Genomic DNA, 23,890 nt, shown 5'->3' with positions numbered 1-23,890 from the left:
TGGAAGCTGTTATCCTAAAAGGACACAGGAGGGAAAGCCATGGGGAAAGGTATAACGCAGCCAAGGTGGACAGAGCCCCCCACTCTAGTGCAGGGCACAGCTTGGCTGTGGCAGTTTGAAAATTCCAGAGAACTCAGTGCCCCTCAGGCTCCATGAGGAACCCAGAGCACCAACTGCAGTGGTGGCCATGCCCAATGCATATCGACTGGGCTTTGTGGCAATGACTTCTCGTGGGCACCATCAGGAGCTACAGGAGACACAGAAAGGTGAAGAGAAAAGCTTGGAAAGGAAGAAAAGGACAGTTCCCTAGTCACTAGTAGGATTTGCTTTATTAGGAGCACAGTTGAGACTGTCTGAGTGAGGATCATGAAATAATGGATGGAAGAATCAAAGACACAAATTTACTGTGTTAAAATCATCTAAAATCTACTGTAAATATAATGGTGGACTATTTTGATTGCATATTTTGAAATGAATCTAGATAATAAAGTTGATTGATTTATCAACTTTTGAATTTGTATTTATGAATTTCAACCTCATGGTTATAGACTTTACGCTTTAGGATATTAATTTGATTAGACTATTTCATCACAGCCATAATTTGAAAATGCATTATTTCATCTAATCCAGCAGACTTGTGGGGAACACACTTCTAATATAACCCTGTTTTAAAGAAGGAAAACTAATTCCAGAAAGCCCAATAACTTGTCCAACATCTCACATTTAGTGTAGAAAGGGGCAGACTTGGGGCCTCTGACTCAGAATCCTTACCCACTGCACTCCTGTCATAGCCCTGCATGACCTGCCAGTTCCCCCAACAGCTACCTGGTGGTCCCAGAGTCAGCAGGTGAAAGCTCTGGGCCGACAATTGGGAAACCCCAAATGGAATCTTCCTGGCCCTTGTTCAACTTCTCTTTGACCTTGGGAAAGTCACTTAACTTTCTGTTTTATTTCTCCATCTGCAGAATGGGTTGGGTAACAATAACACCTGCCCTACCCAAACTTACATGAATGTTACGAGGAAGAATTAGATAATGTCTGCACTGAGCTTTGCTCTCCTTAGAAGAAAGTCCCTGTAAAACTCAAGGCAGGGGCTTCCCTGGTGGCTCAGTGGTTGAGAATCTGCCTGCTAATGCAGGGAACACGGGTTCGAGCCCTGGTCCGGGAGGATCCCACATGCCGCGGAGCAACTAGGCCCGTGAGCCATAATTACTGAGCCTGCGCGTCTGGAGCCTGTGCTCCGCAACAAGAGGCCGTGATAGTGAGAGGCCTGCGCACCGCGATGAAGAGTGGCCCCCGCTTGTCACAACTAGAGAAAGCCCTCGCACAGAAACGAAGACCCAACACAGCCAAAAATAAATTAATTAATTTAAAAAAAACTCAAGGCAGAAATTCATTATGGGGGCTGATGAGATCAAAGCCTGTTGCCATGAGCTGGGGAAGCTTTCCCCTGCACAGAGAGCATTTACTGCTCTCCACTCTAATAACATTCCTCCCTTAAGATTCTAAAATGATTTGCAGATAGTCATTAAGTAAATCTTGCTGCCCTTAAGCAAGGTGCAATTTGCACTATAAGAGCCTAAAGCTTTATGAAAACAAAATCTTAAGAGGAGCAAAGGCGGTGCTTAAAAATATAATCCAGGAATTACGATCCGTATGTCTATTTTCTAATCCCCTACTCTCTCTATCCACAAAATATAATTTTTATTTAACTCTTTCGTTTTCCTTTCATAGCAGCTAGGCAGTGCCGTTACAAGCAGACCTCATGGTAGGAGACCTTATGCAAAAATAAAGGGAAACAAATACTCCTAAATATTAGTAACTTTAAAAACTTTGGGGAACTCTAAAACTTTGTATGAATCCCTGGTTTTCATATTTGCCTGAACCAAAAGTACTGTTTTCTCTCCAGTTCGTTGTGCAGGTCCTTTCTGTCAGAAAGTGGATAAGGCACTCAAACCACGAAAGAACCCACCGGTCAGCTTTAAGGAATTCATCTTCCCAAAGTGCCAGGATCCATTAACCAAGTCTTGAGCTGTTTGCATAATATTGCCTAACCTCGTTTTCTGATGTCTCAACTTGACTGCATTTCATCTTAATTTATTAAACTCTACTGGCAAAGACTCAGAGTAAAATGCTGTGCTATCTTATTTTTGAATCTACATGTTAATATGTCTAATTGGCCTTCATTTCCATCTGCACAGATCTCTAGTCTTCATTTCTGGAATTAGTAGATCAAATTGCCAAATCCAACCCAGTCATGACCTCGTGACGTTCATTTGACTTTCCCTCAATATGCTGTCGAAGCCTTAAAATGTACATTACCAGTGTGAGCAAGGACCTGGCATTGAAAAAGGTTTCAGCTCTTATAATATTTCTTGTTTGATTTAGATCTGCTGAAAGACAAGAGTTAAAAGCACAGAGAAGACCCCTTATTCTCAGAGTAAGGCTGACATAAGCTTTAAATGTTTTCTTTCCTTTCTAGACCTATTCTACAGTTTACTGAGATGAGCATTGGGGCCATTGTTGACGGGCAATATGTATTTATAAGAGATTAAATAGAAGCCACTAACTCCTTTCTCTCAACCTCCCCAAGATTTTTGCCTCAAAAAAAAAAAAAAAAAAACAAGACCTATTCAACCTAATTCTAAAAAGGGAGGACTAACTTCACATATCAGTGCTGAATTGATTATAACAGGACCTCCCCATCCAAAAAACATAAACTTTCTATTTCTCCTCATGTTGGTCTCAAGGAATAACCCTTAAACCGGGACAAATAATTTTGAAGGTGTCACAAAGGTGCCCTTTCGCAAAATAGTTTTCTCCATCCTGTAAACAGTGTGTTTCCTTTGGCTACATGTTTTTCTCCTGATGAAATGCAAATAACTCTAAAAGCAATAACAGATCAAGTCTTATCAGCCATTTATACCTTAGTGTGAAGGAACTGGACAGATTCTATGTGTGTGGGGAAAGGTCTGGAAAGGAAAACTTAAAGGAAGTCTGAGGAGAAGGGACAAACCTTTTTTTTGTTTTTTAACATCCTTATTGGAGTATAATTGCTTTACAACGGTGTGTTAGTTTCTGCTGTATAACATAGTGAATCAGCTATACGTATACATATATCCCCATATCTCCTCCCTCTTGCGTCTCCCTCCCTCCCACCCTCCCTATCCCACCCCTCTAGGTGGTCACAAAGCACGGAGCTGATCTCCCTGTGCTATGCGACTGCTTCCCACTAGCTATCTATTTCACATTCGGTAGTGTATATATGTCCATGTCACTCTCTCACTTCGTCCCAGCTTACCCTTCCCCCTCCCCGTGTCCTCAAGTCCATTCTCTACGTCTGCATCTTTATTCCTGAAGGATAAAATTTGCTCAATTTTACCTGGCCAGGTATTTTCTTAATAATAATGCAGGTTCCATTCTATTCTCCTGTGACAGCTTCTTTCTTCTCGGGCTGAAATGGCACATAGAATCTTTTCTTTAAAGTCTACCTAAGCATTCTGTGTTAGGAGAGTAAGAAGGTGAGGAGGTGGAGGAGGCAGACCCTGAGGGTCACTCCTCCTCTGCGCCCAGGAGGGCGGCTGCTGAGAGCAGGCAGGCTGGCCGAGGTGGCCTTGAGGGCCTGCGGCAACAAGCCGGCGTCCAGGGTTCCAGACTGAGGGAGGAGGAGGAGGAGTGCAGACCATTTCATCCTAATTATGCCAGAGCCTGAACTGAAAAATCAAATCAAACCTCAATAACACGGGAAGATTTTTTATTGCAGTCTAAAGTGAATTGGGGCTACTAAGATTTAAAGAGGACATGGCGTTTCCGGTTCTCCAGCTCTAACAAATTTTCAAAGGTAAAGGAAAATTAATGTTCCTGTAAAATGAAGAATAAAAACCCAAGACCCTTGATTGGTGAAGAAGTGAACTCTGCTTAAAAGTAAAGAAAAAAAATCATTTCACACGTATTGTTAGCTCTTTCTTCTACTGAGGGTGAGTCTGGTTGATTGTTCTTTGGTTTAGCAAAGAGTATGATGAGCTTTCTGGATATGCAAAGATATTGAGCCTAGTCTGGGATAGAGATTGCAAATTAAAATTTTCCAAATAATATTACAAGAAGGAGGCAGTGGGAGTGGGGGAGTGAGCAGTGAAGGAGATACAGTAGAGCTTTGGGAGCCCAGGGGGAGGCCACTCAAGGCAGGCACTTTAGGGCAGGAAGATCTAATCCTGAAGTTCAAGGGGATTTCTTTTTTGCATCTTGTGTTGGTGCTACTTTGGGCAATGAAAGATGGGTGATGGCCTTGTGATGAGTGATGACTTTGTGAAGGTAAAGCAGTACTGACAGCCACTAGCAGACAGAGGCAGCAGGATGAAGAGAGCATATAGGGAACTCTGCAAGAGGTCAAGGTGAGAGGTGGCTGGAAGGAAAAAGGCACCCATCCTGGGAATCCTTAAGAATCTCAGGGAGAGTACTAGGATTTCCTCAGTATTTGGCATGGATGTTTGAGCCATTTTATTTGTAAAAACAGAAAGAACAGAACAGAAGAGAAAAAAGAAAAGAAAAGAACACGGAAAGGAAAAGTTAAAGCCAGAATGCTAGAGGACATTCCTTGTACCAATTAGTCTGCTCTTGCTGCATGAGGCGTGATAATCATTGGAAGTCACAATCTCTTTCTCTTTCCCCAGACATGTCTCTCGGCTGCTTCAGTTCTCAGATTAAGAACCATCTGGAATGGTTGGATTCTGAATCTGGGCATAGCTCCACATAATTCAATCCAGTGATGTGCTGGTAACCCAGCTCTCCGGGGGAAAAAAGAGTTGGCAGTTTTTATGTGTAGATACACCCACCATGGCCAATTTCAAGCTACAAACTTTACGTCACTGAATGTGAAGTTGGGAAGAGATGTGTGGAATCAGCTCACATTTGCTGGTGTAAACGAGCTCTAGCACACTTGATAGCTCCATCCATGTGACAGCAATTCATTCCACTCTGTCACAGGACCGGCCACCTGGCCTTCTTTCAATTCCCTTTACTTGCTCTGCTTCCTCCTGCCTCAGGACTTCTGTGCTTTCTGTTCCTCTGCCTAGGATGCACTTTCCTTCCTTTTCACCTAGTCAATATTTACTCATCCATCTGTTCTCAGCACAACTGTGACTTCTTCAGGCAAACTTTCTCTGACCTCCCTGCCAGGTCAAGTATCTTAAGTTTAGACTCTCATTGCGCCATGCACCTTTCCTGCCTAAAACATATTACAGGTATAATTTTTCTTTCTTTTTCGGCCGCACCGCCCAGCATGTGGGATCTTAGTTCCCCGACCAAGGATCGAACCCACGCCCCCTGCGTTGGAAGCGTGGAGTCTTAACCACTGGACCGCCAGGGAAGTCCCACAGGTATAATTTTATACTTGTTCAATTGATTATTTGATTTATATTTATCCCCCCTCCTTGATGGTAAACTCCAGGAGTCAGGCCTCATCTGCTTTTGTTCACATTGCATGGCCTAGCGAGTAACAGGTGTGCGATGGCAATTTGTCGAATGACTGAGCATCACACATCATCCCCCAATCTTAGTAAATCAGCAGCTGGTCACTTTTCATTTGAAGGTGGAAAGTGTAGAGCACAAAGAGGTCATCTCTCTTCTTATCAGCACCATACCTGGAGTTGCTTCAGACCAAGAAGACCTCACTAGATCAGACTCACTTGAGCGTGCATCTACACTAACTTCTTCATCTCTGAGGAACCACACGGCAAACCAGCAGAGGCAAACCAGGCAAACTGGCAAACCAGTTTAGAAATCATTTTGTGTAATCTGGAGCTATACAACGGTGTCTTATGTGGTTGCCTGATAGAACCTTCATCAAATAACCATATTTTTTTGTTCTTTTCTATCTATACATACCTGCTCAATACACTTGGATATATCCAATTAAAATAAATTTAATCTGGAAAATAGTAAGAAGAGAAACTGGAATGTTTAAGGGTATATGTAATTTCCACTCCTCAAAATACTAACATTTCATCAGTGAAAAATGACATTGGCATTTAAATAATGGAAATAGTTAGCAAGTTGAAAGGGTTTACAAAGAAACTATTAAATAGTAGTTGAAATGTATGGAGTAGCGGTGTGCTAACTCCTCATAGCAACTCTCTGAGACTCAGAGACCTTCAAGTGCTCAATGTCGTACAGCCAGTGGTGGAGACAGGGAAGGTAAGGACTCTGACACTGGAGCCCATACTTCTAATGACAAAGCTCTGTGGCCTGTGGGGAAAAGATCAAGTGCAAAAGTGATAGAGTAACCTTCAGTCAAGGAAGACATGATATAGGTGCAGACATGTAAATAGAATTGGAAGAAGGTAAGAAATTTAAACACCCATGCTGGGGTAATAAGAGGATAGGGTAAGAGGTAGACTTTTTTTACTTTTAAAACTTCATTTAAGATTGTTGTAAAGCATTTTTTTTAAAGGCTAAAAACCCTACTTACATCTTTTGACCTATAGAGCATACCCACACACTGTCATTGGCGTCTTGCTCAGGATTCTAAGAGGAAAAGTAGCCTTCAGTTTATTCCTCTACAGCCATATGAGCTGTGCCCTAGTCTAGTCACTGTAGTAGGAACATATTTTGGCAGTAAAATCATAGTTAAATTTAGTTGAACTGCTTAGCTATGCATCAGAAGTCAAGAGTTGCCTATATGCAGTTTAATATTACTTTCTGTAAAGAATCCATTAGGGTCTAAAGCCAGACTTAAGCAAAAATTTAAAAGACACCTTTAGAGAACAAGATTCATCGCTCACTACAAGTTGCTTCTCAGTACAATTCCCTTTACCAATAATTCTAACTTTCACTGAGAAGTTTCTATGTGCCAGGCACTAGGCTCAGTGCTAGGGTAGACCATGCGTTATTTCATTTAATCTTTACAAACCCCTGTGATCTACCTACTATTACTATCCTCATCTTAGAGTTAGAAAAGTGAAGTAAATTAGCTCAAGTTGACACATTCAGTGAAAGATGGAGCAGAATTTTCAACAAAATTCTATCTTATTCACTCTACACATACTGTCAAAAAATACAAAAAGTTAAAAAGGAAATTTTCACTTGAAAGCTCTGACTGGCAGTTCATGGGATTTGATCATTTGGCCATGTCAATGCATGAGCTTCTTTTTGGAAACTTTTCAGAAACATATTCCACGCGGGAGCTTCTGCTTTGTAAGAAGCCTGACGTTTTGTCACACAGCCACTTTGCTCACTGGAAAAAAACCCAGCTTCAAGAAATAAGAAGCAACAAAATCATAGCAGTAGTTTTTAACTCTGACATATTCAAATTATCTGGGCAGTTTTGAAAAAAATACTGATATTTGGGCCCCATCCCAGACCAATTAAATCATAATTTCTTAGGGATGGAGCCTGGGCCTTGGTGATTTTTAAATACTTCCTAAGCCCGTCATCTGCCTTCTCTACCGGCTCCATCCCGACCACGCAGGTGAAAAAAATGGTTATTGTATAACTAAGGTAACGGCAAAAAATGTCAATGTTTTAAATTTTTTTTTGTTAATAAGCCTAATTTGTAAATTTATGTGACTGCTTATAATTGTTGTTTATAAGATTATCTAAACTCTGCCACTAGAATTTTCTAGTTTCAAAAGTCATACCAAAAGGCAACAGTAGATGGCTCACTTCTCTCAGAAAGATCCAAGAACCAGCACTGGATACTAAATGGAAGAACCAAAACTCTCCTTGTAAATTAGCTTGAGGTAGGGGGTAGGTAAGAAGATAAAAAAGTGATGGGGAAAATAAGAATTCAGAGTCTTTTCTAGAATAATTGAAGACTAGGTTAAAAGAGTCACAAAAAAAAAAAAAATACTAGGAATGGAAATGAGCAAAAAGTGATTCCAGAGTATATACTGTCTTTGACACTGATAATGAAAGTAGTGAAAGTTTGAACAAGGAAGTTGACAAACCATAAAACTGAGTCCCAAAGTTCCCTCTAATCATGGATATCTTTTTTTCCCCTTTTTCGGTGAAAGTGAGAATGGAAGATTTGGGTTTTATATGGACAACATCTGTGAGGAAACTTGGTCTGTCTTTCCCCGGAATGTCAACACGCACCATACAGAAGGGCCCAAAAGGCCAGGAATTTTCTCTTGCATCATCTGTTCTTAAAATTGTTTTCATTTTCACTTTTGCCAATTATACTGTACTTCAGAGACACGAAGTAATGATACCACTTGTTAGAAATTAATGAAAGTAAAAGTCTAGTTAAAGACTAACCTCTATATGGTAAGTCTCCTAATATGAAGTATTTGTCACAATTGAGATAGAGTGTAAGGGAATTGTCTTTTCTTTTTTTATACAAGTGTAATTTTTAACTAAAAAAAATAATATATTCTTTCACGAACTTTTGCACATCTCAATACATACTCAAGGGATACTCATTTCTGTCAAGTAGGACCAATATTATTTCTATTTTACAACTGGACCAACTGAGAAATGGAGAAAAAAATGATTTGACACAGACCTCCAAATGGGGCTAATCTCATCACTCCCGATCCAGAGTTCTACTCTCAAATGACTTTTCTCACTTTATTACCTCTGGGTTGATAGAGGTTTGAGGTTACATTTTCACTGTTAAGGATACTAGTGTCCTAGTTCTAGGGCCTAACATGACTAAGAGCTCAGAGCCCAACTTTAGTCATTAGTTTCCGCTTGTGAGCCCACACTCACTCTGGACCCACGTAAACCCAGAGACCCTACTTAGAGCTGTAAGGGGGCAGCCAAGAGAACACATCTTTCCCACAGTGCTTATAACCCAACCCAGGATGTCAAGAACACTAACTCACGGTCACAGTCAGATTTCTCCATACATGTGACTACATCATCAGAGACCTGTTTCAGTATGCCTAAAAAAGTACTGAGCTTTAATTTCGATCTACAATCTGGCAGTGTGTTCAGGAATGGCAATGCATTGACCTTGCCCTGAAGCTCTGCTAGAAAACACAGATGTCTTTCCTTCAAGCCCACTCATTAACAGGCCTCAGTGAGCAAAGAGAGGGGAGTCACGGAGGTGGCCTAGGGTAGACAGCTGTGGCTAAAGCAACGCCAGTAGCCATGGCCATGAGGGCAGGTGAACAGTGGAGTACAGCTTAACCACATCCTTCTGGCATGAGGTCACCTGAACCTTGGCCCAGCTCTGCATACAAATAAGTAAATGTCTACCTGTTTATTCTACCTGTGTATGTCAAGTTATTTTTAGCGAGATGGATTCCTATTTAATGTTCAGAATGGGAGGGTGCTGACAACCCTTTTTAACAGTGCAGAAAGTTCCAGCCAAGCACCCAGTTTCCACAATTGCATCTGCAAACAGAAGTGGTGATGGTGGTAATAGAGTTGTCCTATGGTTCACTTAATTCCTGAGTACTTGATTAATCCCAGTTGGAACTACATACAAGTACTGGATCTACTACTATGCACACTACCTCTGTGAACAGACCATGTAAACCTACTTTCCGAATTTGTTTTAAATTTTTTTAAAATGTAAATTATTGTGAACATCTTCAGGAAGTTACAATAAATCCAATTATCATGGCATTTTTCTACGTAAAATTATTTTATTTTTCTCTGTTACCTCTAGAATGAAACCCAAACTGCCAAGATAAGGAATAGAAGGTCTTTGAAACACTATCTCCAACCCATCTCTCCATCTTTATCTCTCGCCACTCTCTACCATCTCTCCCATCCCCCAGAGCATATGCCCTGTTTTGACCCAGAACTAACCATTTTTGGAGTGTGTTATTGGCCAAGATTGCCAGCTAGAGGTCTGTGGACCCAATCATCCTACAGACATGTTTTGTTCAGGTCTTACAGTGTTTAAAAAGATTTTTGTTTGAACATTTCACAGGACTTCTATCTTCTTGTGAAAAATAGAAAATTTGTCAACATTGGGCCTACATTCCTACATGGCAACCAGCCAAAGCTAAAAAATGACTTTCTGCTGTAGATGTGGCCTGCAGTCTCGAATTCTCCACAATCCCCACCCCTTTCCATTGCATCATTCCTAGCCTAGTCATTCATTTTCTTTATCTGCCTGTCCCCTATAGGGCCATGCACCTTTCAATTCCATATTATTCCCTCATACTTGCTGCTATTTGGGAAATGCTTTTCTGAGCTTCTTTCTGGTAGACCTCTACCAGTCCCAATTCAACATCTCCTCCACTGTGAAGTCCTTCATTTGTCTGTTTCATCTGTAATCCCTTACATATATTGTTATCATAATAATATCATAATATATTAGAGTTCATTATAAGCATTAACTCCCTGACTACCTGTTCCCTCAAATTCAAGAATCTGGATCTATTTACTTCTTCATTGCCAATATTTAGCACAGGTGCCAGTGAATGGATAAGTTTCCAAGAGAGTCATGATATAATATAGAAAAGGGTGAACTAATTCCCACAACATTGAAAGAGGTGTGGGTTTTTTCTGAGACAGGCATTGGATGTGTTAACAGTGGTTGAAAGTGGGGCAAAAAAGTAGGGTAGTAAGAAAGTTAAGAATATAAGCAGAATTTTCGCTTAAGAACAAATTCAGAAAATAGGACACATAATTGTACATACCCTGCAGATAGGTAAAAAATAAGTACACATGAGGAAAACTGTGAAGAAAACATATGGATACAAAAGTATTTGTATTAATATTTATAGTTTCCAGCTAAGAACATTTTCAAATGTAATCATATTGCTCTTACAATTAAGGAAGGCCAGTTTCTGGAGTTGTTTATAAACCTATTCTTCTACATTATATAGGTAAGAGGTTCAAACGCCCAAATGTGTGTTGTGGAAGAAAAAACAAAAATAAGAAGAAAGTAACTCTCATTTTTCTGAACCTTTCACTAAAGAAGGAAGGAGAAGGGGAGGAAATTACTGAATTCATTAACATCTTAAGGTTTGACTGGTAGGTGACCAGAGGTCAGCTGTATATTTCCAAAGCAACACTTACCACTACATGGTTGTTAGATCTTTTATGCTTGCATCTTAAATTAATTCCAGTAAACAATAAAAATATGGGAAAACAGTTGAACAGTTGTTTACTGAATGAGGTATATGAAAAGTAAAAATGATTGCACACATCATAACAACAAAACTAATACTCTGCGCTAATAAATAACAATAGTCTGGTTTGTGTAATGGATTCTTCTTTATCACTCTAAGGGGTACACATGTTCTCTTGTATAATTCTAGATCACTTCCTTTAAAGCTTCTAACTAAAGTATTCTGACAAATGTGTGCTTGCATACATTTAAATTTATCTTTTTTATTACCTACTCTTAATTTACTCCTACTTCTTTTCCATTAGCTGCTTAAAAAGAAGGCGCATGTAGTAATTGACTTAGAAAGACAAATTGCCAAGTTTTTAAATGAAAGAAAAGAAATGTAGTGTTTGTAAGGTGACAAGTTTATGTGGGAGTGTTATTTCAATGACTTCAAGGAACCCTCTTATTTTTCTTGTATAACGTCAAGTCAATGGTGTGCTATTAATTTTTTTTTTAAAAAAAGTGTTCTCTCTCTTACAAAATCCTGTTGAAGAAATAAAACATACACATCTAAGTATAAGATACTAATTTCCTCAAGTATCTTCTATGAAGTTACAAAACTCATGATGAAATAACAGCCTCTTTAAGCACTGTGTTCAATATCTCTGACTTCAGTTTATGCCGTTAGAAGATCCCTGGCATCAGAACATTCGTTCTCAATCCCATGCCCCTTAAACTTTTGCTCTATAGGCAAATAAGAGGTAGATATGTTAAGAGGAAGAACTGAAATGTCTTATTCTGAGGGGAAGAAAGTATGTCTCCACATTATCATTCTAAAACATCTATTATCATGATCAAATCCTTTCCTGTCATCAGTTTTTAGAATTAAATGTTTTATTTTACTTGAATGAATAGCAAAATGTATAGGCTTCACAGCCTATAAATATATTTTAAAAACTGCTTTCTTGAATCTATTTTCTTGATCCTAGGAAGCTAAATTGCTTCCTTTGGAAAACTGACTAAAATTTCACCAGGATATTTAAGACAAAATGACACTAGTTACAGTCTTATTTTCTTCTGTTTCTGTTCTTTACCATAGGAGAAATTAACCTTTGACGTTTCAGAATACAAAGTTCATTATCTCTTTTTAAATAAATTAGTCAGCATGAGCTCTTGTCTATCATTTTCCATTGAAATAAATGACCTCCCAAATATAGCAGTGCCTACCATAATTCAACTTACTTAACTGAGCATATACTTTTAAAAGAATGCTTTGTTTTGTTGTTGTAGCTTTATTTTGTGTTTGGGCTCAGTACATTGCCTGTTAGCATGCAGTCCAAGCCATTTGCCACAAGCCCTGTTTTTACATGTATATATCAAATATGCAAATATGGATCTAGGGAAATTGGGGTGGGGAGCAGTCTGAGACCTTTTGACTTTGCCACCTACTAACTGTGTGACCTTGGGAAGATTTAACTCTTAGTCTCCTCATCTCAAAAAGGAGGACAATACTTAAATTCTAGTGTTGCTGTAAAGATTCAATGGGATAATGTATGTCAAGCTGTTGGTCTAGTCCCTGGAACATGAAAACATGATCAATAAATGATACTGACAGCAAAGATGATGACATGATGATGAGGATAGGAAAAAGAGAAGGGAATGGTTTTTGGTTATTCCCTACTCAGGCCCTTTATCCTAGACAGAATTCAGGAATTCTCCACTCAGTCCAGGAAATGTAGGGAAGAAAGTGGGGTTCATTGACAGGCTGTGTCAAAGTAACGATGTCCTTTTTTTTTTAATTCCCTCATTCATTCATGAAATATTTACTGAGTGCCCAATGTATGTTAGGCACTTTTCTAGGCAAAGAAGATACAGCTGTGAAGAAACAAGGCCTCTTTCCTTCTTGAACTTATATTCTAGTGGAGGAAGAGACAATTACAAGGGTGAGTCCAAATATATGGTACATCAGAAAGTGGTTAAGTGCTAGAGAGAAAAATTCAGCAAGAAAGGGGTATTGGGAATTTGGGGATGGGGAGCAGAAATATTAGATAGAATACATAAGAAGATCTCCCTGAAAAGGGAAATTTGAGTGAAGACCTAAAGCAAGAGAGGAAACAAGTCATGTGGACAGAAGAAGAATATCCAGGCAGAAGAAAAGCAGGCCCTGAAGCAGGAGCATGCCTATCATGTTCCAGGACCAGCTAAGAGGTCACGGTGAGCGGAGTGGCCAGAGCAAGAACAGTAGGATGATACGAGGTACAAAGCCAGTGCAGGAGGCAAAGCAGTGGTGAATCACACATATGTCATCACTGGGACTTAGTTTTTTACTCTAAATTGGAAAAACCATCAGGTTTTGAGCAGAAAAGTGACATGGCCTGATTCGTCTTCTGAAAGGGTCTGGCTACTGTGTTGAGAGTAGACTGAAGGCAGTCAGTTAGAAAAGTATAATTTGTAGGTGAGAGATGAAAGCAGCTACTCACAGGGTGGTAGCAATGGAGGTGGCGAGATGTGGTCATACTCTGGATATTTTTTAAAGGTAAAGCCAACAAGATTTCTTGATGGATAATCTCCAAGTTTTATAAATGGAAGAATGAAGTTGCCCTTTACTGAGGAAGGAAAGATCTGGAAGGATCCAAAGATGAGAACCAGGCACTTCGCTACATGAGTCTGAATATCAAGAGACAGATCCAAACTGGAGATAACATTTCAGAATCAGAGGTATATAGGAGTACATAGAAGGTATTTAAAACCATTTGTAACAAACTCTAAAGCAACAATGGGATAAACACCTAAAACAAACTTGGAACAAGCAGAGTAGAAGATAGCAGAGAAAAAGAACACGGAAATGGAAGGGGATGGGTTACAATAGTTTGTTGCAAGGGGCTTCAAGGTCAAGGGCACCAAGCACAGCTCACTGTAACAGGAAATTGGCCATGGGGGCAGGGCTGTGAACAAAGATGAGCAATTCTGCCTCCTTGCACACCAGTGGGCCTTGATGATCTCATCTTACTATCAGTTCTTACACCTCAACTACTCTCCATTCTCATTTGAGGGACACCTACTTCACTGTTTAATTCTAACTTAATTTTTCTTTTGAACAGATAACAGCTCACTAAAGGACTTACTATACAAATAAATAATGCAAAAAAAAATTTAGAAAGGAAATGTTTATCCATTTGCTTCATGTGCAAAGAAAATATTAAGTAAAATATTGACATTTGAATGTGTTTATTAGGAATCATTCCTAGAGATTGATTAAAGCAGGATCCTCAGTTACCATAACTTGGCCTATGACACCTTGAGCTCCTGGAGCTTTTCTGCCCTGACTCTGCTCTTGGCTAGATTTTCCTCCCCAACAGGAACTCCTGGGAGCTCTCTTCTTGGACCATTACCTGTCTCATCCTAAGTCGCTCTTTGGGAGTTCAAACACCCCACACAACCACCAACCATATACTGATGAAGTTGATGCTCCTCATTTTTCCATTTCTCAGTATCAATCCAACAAAAATAATACTTCACTGGGCATCTTCCATCTCTCATAGGCATCTCAAAAGCCACACATGTCCAAACTATTATTTTCTCTTCAAACCCTCTCCTCTTTACCCAGAATTACATTTCCTACAAGATGCATCATTATTTATGAAGTCTCCAGAGCCAGAAACCTAGGAGTGACCTAAACTCCTTTATTGACCTCTTTCTCTACTCGACATCAGTTAGTCTTGTTAATTCTACAATTAAATATGACTTCCTCCCCTATACCACTTCTATAATTCCTGAATACTTTTATCTTTACGTATATCCAAAGATTTAGCAGTTATGTATTTCTATGTCTGTGTTCCCTGTTAGCCTGTGAATTTCTTAAGGGTGGACACTGGATCTTCTTGTGGAGGTGATGGAACTAATTCCAGATTTCAACAGAGTGAGACTGACTGGTAAGGGCTTGGAGCTAAAGACAGAGGTGACTGTAGCAAGTGGCACCAAGAAGAAAGGGGCTGACATCTTGTAACAGTAAACAGCATTGCAGAGTTGATCTTGGAAGGGTACCCTAGAGTTGTGCATACACAGCCTGTACAGCCACCTACAGAAGTCCTGATTAAATACACTTGAATCCATGAGTGAGAATTTGCTGAATGCCTACTGTGAAACCAACACCATGATAGGCGCTGGTGGGGAATAAAGAAGTAACAGACACAGTCCTCTTTCCACCAAGAGCACAATACACGACAGTACAGAATTCACTGATTTACTTAATGGAGACTGTGTCCTGGAAGAGGAAAAAAGCCATTGTAATGAAAACCTTCGCGCAGGAGGTGAACTTGAGAAGGGAGTAAAAATGGGTAAAATCCAGTAGAAAAGGAGACTATGAAAAGGAAATGAACACATAGATTCTGGAATGTGTTCATAGGACAGTCAAGAGACGAGGCTTCCTGTTGTGGGACAATGGGAAGTAAGGCAGGGCAGAGGAAAGACTGAAAATCTAGGCAGAGGAAGATGGTGCAAAGCCTGCAAGAGTCATTAATTTGAGCAAATTATAATTTAAATTTGACCCTCTACTCTACTTTTTTTTTAATCTATTTATTTTATTTATTTATTTTTGGCTGCTTTGGGCCTTTGTTGCTGCACGCAGGCTTTCTCTAGTTGCGGTTAGCGGGGCTACTCTTCGTTGTGGCGTGCGGGCTTAGTTGCTCCACTGCATGTGGGATCTTCCCGGACCAGGGGTCGAACCCAGGTCCCCTGCATTGCCAGGAGGATCCTTAACCACTGCACCACCAGGGAAGTCCCCTTCTACTCTACTTAAGGTTGGTATTTCTTTGGGCTGTATTGAATTTCCTGAGGTCTTCTTACATAAGAAGCACGAGGACATGGATCCAGCAGTCTTCGAAAGTAGAGGAAGAGAGAGGGTGTGCCTGACATCAGTCATCAGAAACACACCAGCTGATTAAGGAGGGACATTATTTCACTTTAAAAGGAGGCTCTTGCTTCCTCCTAGGGACTCAGAGACTGATCTCTTCAATAGGAAAGGCAACATCAAAAGGAACTGAGTGATGGGCAAACCAGAGTTAGAACTTCACAGTAGAACTTCAATTATAGACTCTAGAAATGTGTGTTTAACTACAGAAAGAGGACTTGGAGCCTGATCCAAAGAAACATCTTTGTGCATGTGATGGAAACAGACTACATCAGTTAAAGAAAGGACAAGAAAGGAAATGACAGAGAGGTGTGAGGTTTGTTTCCCTAATCACCCTCTCCAATTCTCAGTGAGTGCAATAGACTACCCAATATGACAGAAAACTCATCGCGAAACTGGAGCCAGTGGCAAAGCAGAATGAGCAATTTCATAGAACAACAACGGACATGAGGTCTTCAACAGAACTACAAAAGGAAGAAAGTTAACTGTTAAACCTCCAACAGTTATGTTCTGCCTGGTTTAGGAACAACAAAATTTAGAGGTCATAGAGTCTTAACTTTAATCCTCAGATGTAAATGTTTTCCTTTTATAAGCTTGCTTAGAAACTGAACATACTAGACTAGGAGATTTTTTTTTTTCTGTAATTTGTTGTGCATTATCAGCTATTTACATAATTACTCTAATTAAACTAGTTACAGCAGTTCCTGTAAATATGCAAGAGATCACTGAAACATGTAATTATGTCCTTATATCATTAATTAAATTATATCAGCTGGGAAAATTACTGTAACTATGTCTGGAGGTGTCATTAGTCTGTGTAATGGAGACATAGAATTCTGTATTGAATTACAATAAAGCGCTCTGCTCTAATAATCCATTTAAAACACCACTTGTGATTTTTAAAGGTCAAGATCCCAGGCATAAAAGAAAATTTTATCTTTCATACCCATAATGGTTTGAAAAACTGATCAGGTTTTAGACTTCCTTTATTACCAACTTTGGTAGAAGGCAAATTGAGAAGTGGGCCCAATTACCTAGCGGTCATTCCTGGAATTGCAGAGAAAGTGGGCAGGGCCTAAGCTCTGAGCTCTTCCCCTGGTAAAGACACAGCCAAGGCCCATCCAGGAGGACATGTCTGCCTCCCAGGCTGGACGGGGCCCCCACTGTTCCCTCCTGTATTCTCGTGTACCTAACTATTAACCTCTTTTCTCAACGTTTATGTGTAGCTGTCCCAATGGCCCTAGCCAAAATATTGGATTAATAAGTAGGATTCCTAGGAAAGACTGCATTTTAAAGGATACAAACATCAGAAGAGTGAAAATCTCAAAGTACTACATTTCTAAAGATAGAATTTCAGACATTGTGAGCATGATTTGTGAGGCTAAGAATCCAGTCTCTTATCCTTTCAAATCAGACAGCTTCTGCCTTCCCCTGAGGCAGGCCCTACTGCCTGGAGGTACTTCAAGCCTTATACCAGGAAATAGTATCCTGATTCAGTCAAGAGAAAATGCAGACCGCTTGGCCTGGGGATGGCAAATGATGGCCACAAAAGCCCTTATTGGTTCCAATGATGCTTGCTATATAGGAAGAGGTAACTAGGACTAAAAAGATGAGGGGATCCCCAGAGCTTCAGAAAGACACACAGGAAACCCCCTCCCTCAGAAAATAACAAACAGAGAAAGCTTTCAGTTCTTCAAGTGCAAAAAATAAGAGCTTATGACTAGAATTCTGATTCTCTTTAGTTTAATGTTTATTTCTGGGGAGAGGAAAAGGTTAACTTTGTTCTTATACCAAAATCTTACAAAAGTTTTCATCTTTTTTGGAAACAAACATCTACATTCTAAAAGTTCTAATTCTTTGAAGTAGAAATTTCTAAGTTTTGGAAGAAAGCACATGATGTTATCTTCAATAATTATAAAATATAATACCTCCATTTGTCTCTAATCTTTGTATGTAGCAGATAACATACTTGACTAAGTTTCCATCAAATTCACATTTAGGGACTAACCAGATATTTAAAAACTAGATTTGAATTATTATGATCTCTGCCTTCTTTCAACTTCATTTCCTGAGGCAGAATTAAACTCATTCAAACTCATTTTGTCATTAAACAAAATGACACATAATAACATACCTCACTTTTTGGGTCCAGCAATGACTTTATGAATTTAATGATTACTACAAAATTCTCCCCTTTAAAAATGAAATGAATATATTCATTACAATTTACATGCAATTTAAAGTGTCCTCTAAAGTCTACTCACGGACCCAGGTTGAGAACCCACAAAATACACTTTGAGTTTTTAATATTTATTGGATTGTGACTGTTCTCTGTTAGGACCTCTGGACTGAAGTGAAAAATCAACTGAAAGTTTCTTTTTTTTTTTTTAACCAAAAGTCTTTAATGAGAGAAAATCATGGCTGATAATAATGTGTAATACAGAATACTGGCAATATTTCAGTGCAAACACTGGTCAGGAAATCAGACCAACTTTTAGTACACAAATACTACAAATGCTGCTTGTTCCACTCCCCCATCCTTCCTTCTTTCAATGAATTTTCATAAGGCTCAGAATAGTTTATATATATAAACTATTTTTCAACATACTCCTGAGGTAACATTGTCTCTCTGATCTATCAGTGTTACCATATCTCCCCCCACTCCCCACCCCGCCCCGAGTGAGGCAGCCTCAGCAGATCTCTCCATAGGCTCCAGATTGTTGGCTTCTGTCTTCACATCAGGATTCACCTACCTTAAGAGCAATCTGGTCTTCTCAAGGCGAAGCGTGTCTCTGAAGACAGGTTCCTTTGCAAATAAACCCAGTAAAGGCTGGAGGGCCTGCCTGTGAGGAGAAAACAAAATAGGAGCGATCTTACTCATTTTCTGAATCCCTAGAAGCACCATCCCCAAAACTGTAACAATAAACAGAGCATCTGGGTACGAGCTATTGCACCAGCCTCAGAGAAGGGATTTGAGTCTCCTGGAAATTACCTGCTGCTTCTCTTCTACTTGGTGACAGCCAAGCCGTGATCTCATTTGAAAGCCCTTAGTTAAGCTGTGCAACGCTACCTTCCAAATCAAGGTTCTTTTAGATCTATCGTGAGATGGAAAAGCGATGTGAAAACTGCATTTTTCATACTGACCTGAAGTTTTATGCCTTCTGCCAAGTAATTGCAGGAGCTAATCTCTTGATCAACCACAGTAAATAAGACTTTAGGATCACATGCTTGGCCACAGAGTTTATCCTGGCATATTGGACAACAAATGGAGTCTCTGATACCATCAGTGGATTAACTCACCTCACTTAGGTAGGTAGTTGTTCTCACACAGTAGTTCAAGTGGCCTCAGCATGACCGTTTACATTAAGGAAAATAAGAATCTGGGACTTCCCTGGTGGCGCAGTGGTTAAGAATCTACCTGCTAACGCAGGGGACACGGGTTCCCTGGCCCGGGAAGATCCCACATGCTTTGGAGCAACTAAGCCCCTGCGTCACAACTACTGAGCCTGCGCTGTAGAGCCCACAAGTCACAACTACTGAGCCTGCGCGCCGAGAGCCCGTGCTCCGCAAGAGAAGCTACCGCAATGAGAAGCACGTGCACCGCAACGAAGAGTAGCCCCGGCTCGCCGCAGCTAGATAGAGAAAGCCGTCCTGCAGCAATGAAGACCCAACGCAGCCAAAAATAAATTAATTAATTTTTTAAAAAACTTTCAAATACAAGTGTGAATGGATTTAAATAAGGGTTGTTAAAAAAAAAAGGAAAATAAGAATCTAATATGTAATCTTAAAGACTTCATGTCTTTGAAGAAAATGTTTTTTAAAACGCTGAATAGAATGTGCACATTAGGGGTACTGTATTTATTAGAGGCAGAGGAAGAATTAGACAAAACTAAAAAACCCAGGTTAATTCTAGGCTGCTTCTCAAGTCCACCAAATGGGGTACTCTCACTAGGATTTATCTCCTAGCGAATGAGGTTTTTCACTCCAGTATCTAATCTGGGCCTATTCTCGACCAAACCCCCAACTCAAAAATGAATGCACCCTTAGAGGTAATAGTTATAAATGGATCCATATGGTCTTTCAATTCAAAACAATCGTTTGAACAGGAATCTGATCTCACCCTAGGGTGACTAAGTGTCAGGTAGAAAGGGAAAGTATCTTTGGACAGGACAGTCTACTGAGAACACATTGACTAGGTAATACAGGCCAAGTCCTCACCAACATCTTCTCTGGTTGGTGGATAATTATGGACAACCTAAGCTCTCTCCCACAGAACTTTATGCACCTTGTACGATAATTACCACATGCTAGTCTCCCTACACTGAGTTCCTTCAAGGTAGGGACTTGTCATGTTCATCTTTGTCCCCAGTGCTGAAGGACTTGCTGGCGGCTGTGCTGGCCTGCAGCTTTGTCACTCTGCTGCTGACCCTGAGGAACGTGCTCGAGGCCTTCCATCGGAGCTGCCCTCTGGGCTGCCTGGGGAACACACTGAAGGGGGCCATGGTCTGCCCAGCACCCAGGAGATGGGGCTCATGACCAGGGCAGTGGAGAGCCTCTCCTCTGAGGGGGAGATCGATGGGGTATACCAGTCTACTGTGGTGATCACAGAGTGAACCCTGATTGAATGTTTGCTGGCCTCCAAAGAAGTGATAAGATGCTCTATTTATGTAAATACAGCCAACATGACACTGCTGTGAATCCTGGAAATGATTTTCTAAATCCCAGAAGCAGAAATAAAAGACAAATACAAAACTTTCTTACTCTACCAAAGCAACATAAATTTTGTAAGCCACTTTGCTGGAGCTGTTTTACATCCTTTTTGGTACAAATGGGGGATCAAGAGGATATCTAAATAAGTAAATATAATTCAAGCCCTGCCTTTTTGACTTTTGGAAGTAGCTGACTTCAGCGTTGGTTACTTCTGATGGTTTGAGTATTTGTGGTTGATTCCCTTTCTTCTCTGAACATCAAGTCATATATTCCATAAAAGGAAAGCTCTTAGATTTACATGAAACCTGATCGCAACTCTACTGAAGCCCAGTTGTTTTCTTTAAAGAGGGTATGCCTAATCATTGACAACTAATTCCATGGCTCCAGGCATGACTCAAAGCCAGAAATGCAAAACAATTACTGACCTCAGAAGGTGACATACTCCTTTGGGAAATTATGTGGAGTAAATCCTTATTCAAAAATCTCTGTGGAGTTATTCTCCATTCTACTTGCTGCAATGGGTTAACCCTCTTCTAGGCCTAGAATTCCACAATCGCTCTCAAAATGAGTGATATTCTCAGCTCACTCATTATTTCCAAAAATCATAATTAGATTATCTTACTCCAGTAACCAAAAAGAAATTGAGGAATTTTACCTTTTTTTAGGGGGGATAGTTGTAAGGTTTCTAGGAAGATAGTTTATTAATAAGTATCTGATCTTGAACAATTCCATGTTTTATAGCTACACTGTCTAATATAGTAGCCACTAACTGCATATGACCATTGATTAGTTGAACCGTGGCTTGTGTGACTGAGGAACTGAATTGTAAATTTTAGTTATTTTTAAATTAATATTACATTTAAAACCTGACACTTGCTTCAGTTACTAGAAAACTTTTAAGTATGTTTGAAACACTCTGGTACTGTAAATTTACTTTTTCAACTGTACATTTTGTGAATTCTCATAACAGATCAAATATTTCTTTTTTTTTTTTTTAAGTTTTTAATTATTTATTTATTTATTTTTGGCTGTGTTGGGTCTTCGTTTCTGTGCGAGGGCTTTCTCCAGTTGCGGCGAGCGGGGGCCACTTTTCATCGCGGTGCGCGGGCCTCTCACTATCGCGGCCTCTCTTGTTGCGGAGCACAGGCTCCAGACGCGCAGGCTCAGTGGTTGTGGCTCGCGGGCCTAGTTGCTCCGCGGCATGTGGGATCTTCCCAGACCAGGGCTCGAACCCGTGTCCCCTGCATTGGCAGGCAGATTCTCCACCACTGCGCCACCAGGGAAGCCCCCCAAATATTTCTGATAAAAATTTAGCATGTGAGTTGCGATGCACTGTAAATACCAAAAAAAGAATACAGAGTATTTTCTTAATAATTTTTAATATTGATGGTGCATTGAAGTGATAATATTTTAGATATATTAGGTTAAATAAAAATATTGTTACAATTAGGGTTGTCGGTTTCTTTTTACTTTTTTAAAACGCAGCCAAAAATATATTTGAGGTAGATATATGTGGCTGGCGTTAAATTTTATTTGTCAGCACTAGTCTACAGAAAACTCAATTATCTATGTATCTAGGGAAAATTACAGACAATATCACTTTTCATTTTATTGATAAATTTTAATTTTTGACCAGACTGAGTCTCAGATTCTTCATTACTAAGATCTTTCAGGAATGCTACTTTCTCTGAGACAGCCAGACAGAAGGCAAGAATGTGGGTTTTTTTGTTTGTTTTCTGTTAGTTTGGTTTTGGGGTTTGTGTGTGTGAGTGGTAGGAATGGAGAGACAGGCGAAAGACCTAAAAAAATCCTGAAATGGACATAACTCTTGAATTAAAAGCTATGTTCAGTCTAATTCAGTGCCTCAAATATTTATGAAATATCTACAAAGTGAAAGTGACTTGTTACCTGTAGGTTAATAGAACCCAAAATGCTGGTCTCTGAGGTGCTTATCATAAACCATCGAATCAGCATCACCGAATTCTGCCTCTTAAAAACGCAGGGAGGTTCCAGGGAGGTTTATTGAATTGGAGTCTATTGACTCTATTGAATCTAGGATCTATTGAACAGACATGGTTACTTAGGAATCTTGCATGTTGAATGGTAATTCTTATGTCACTAAAAATGAGACCCACTGTTCCAGAGGACCAGACAGAATGAAACAAAGGTTAAACAGAAAGTAAGCACTCTGCTAGAGGCATTGATTCACAGTGTGCCCTGTGGTACCATATGAGCAGTGGACTGTTATGAGGGCATAAGAATGATATGAGGCTATTAAGAGTCTTAGATGTAATGCTAAGGATTTTGACCTCTACCCTGTAGGTAGGTTGCTTTTTAGGGTGAAGGGGACATTGGTGGAGGTGGTGGGAGAGGCATGTGTAGTCTGAAAACAGTTTCCAGATGACCCTGATATTCTGGTCCAGAGCCACTGCTATAAGCAGGATTTTAAGCAAATGAAACTAAATGAGATTTAAGCCATCCTTAAATGGCTTTTAAGGATGCTAGCACAGCATCAGGGGGCTGACAAGTGTCTAAACTGAAGTGGTGGTAGAAGGGATAAAAAGGAGGGAAACTTGGATAAATGTTAAAGAAATAAGTTTAGCAGGAACTTGTGCTTGATTGAATGTTGGGGCAGAGAGAGCCTAGGGTGACTTCCAAGTGCCTGGTTTGACTAATGAGAGGGAGGTGGTGCCTTTTGCTGAGAGAGAACACCAGCAACTCAGCCTATTCTGATTTCAAAACTTTGCTTGGCATGTTCTTTGGAATGAGTCATTCTATGCAAAACCTGTTGACAGTCTTCAAAAGAAACCAATAAACCCATAACATGGCACAAGATTGTATACCACTACACTGGAAATGCATCAGGTTTTGCATTAATAAAATCTGTTCCCACGTTACATTTTCAAAGAAACCTATTTACTGTGAAATGCTTTTAGGATTTGAATCAACATTATCATCATGAAAATTCTGATAATTACATACTGAAAGGTATCTTTAAGTACATTGCAGTGAGATTTTTTAAAACTTTTAAACATTAGTAACACCTACTTCATATATCGATATATAGCAAATTGTGAATTTTAAAAAGTAATAGTCTGAAGGTAAAAAGTATCTTCTTTCTAAAAGCATTTTGCATATGTATTGCTCTTTAATTGACCTGTGAGGGTATCGTTAACTCCCAGTCATTTAAAAGAAAGAAAAAGCACCAATAGGGCTTTCAGAAAATAAACTATATGTAATCTAAACTAAAACATAAATTA

This window comes from Eschrichtius robustus, chromosome 9 (assembly GCF_028021215.1).
Source record: "Eschrichtius robustus isolate mEscRob2 chromosome 9, mEscRob2.pri, whole genome shotgun sequence".
NCBI classification, from domain to species: Eukaryota; Metazoa; Chordata; class Mammalia; order Artiodactyla; family Eschrichtiidae; genus Eschrichtius; species Eschrichtius robustus.
The sequence above is the reverse complement of the archived record's forward strand: the minus strand, read 5'-3'. Positions refer to the sequence as shown.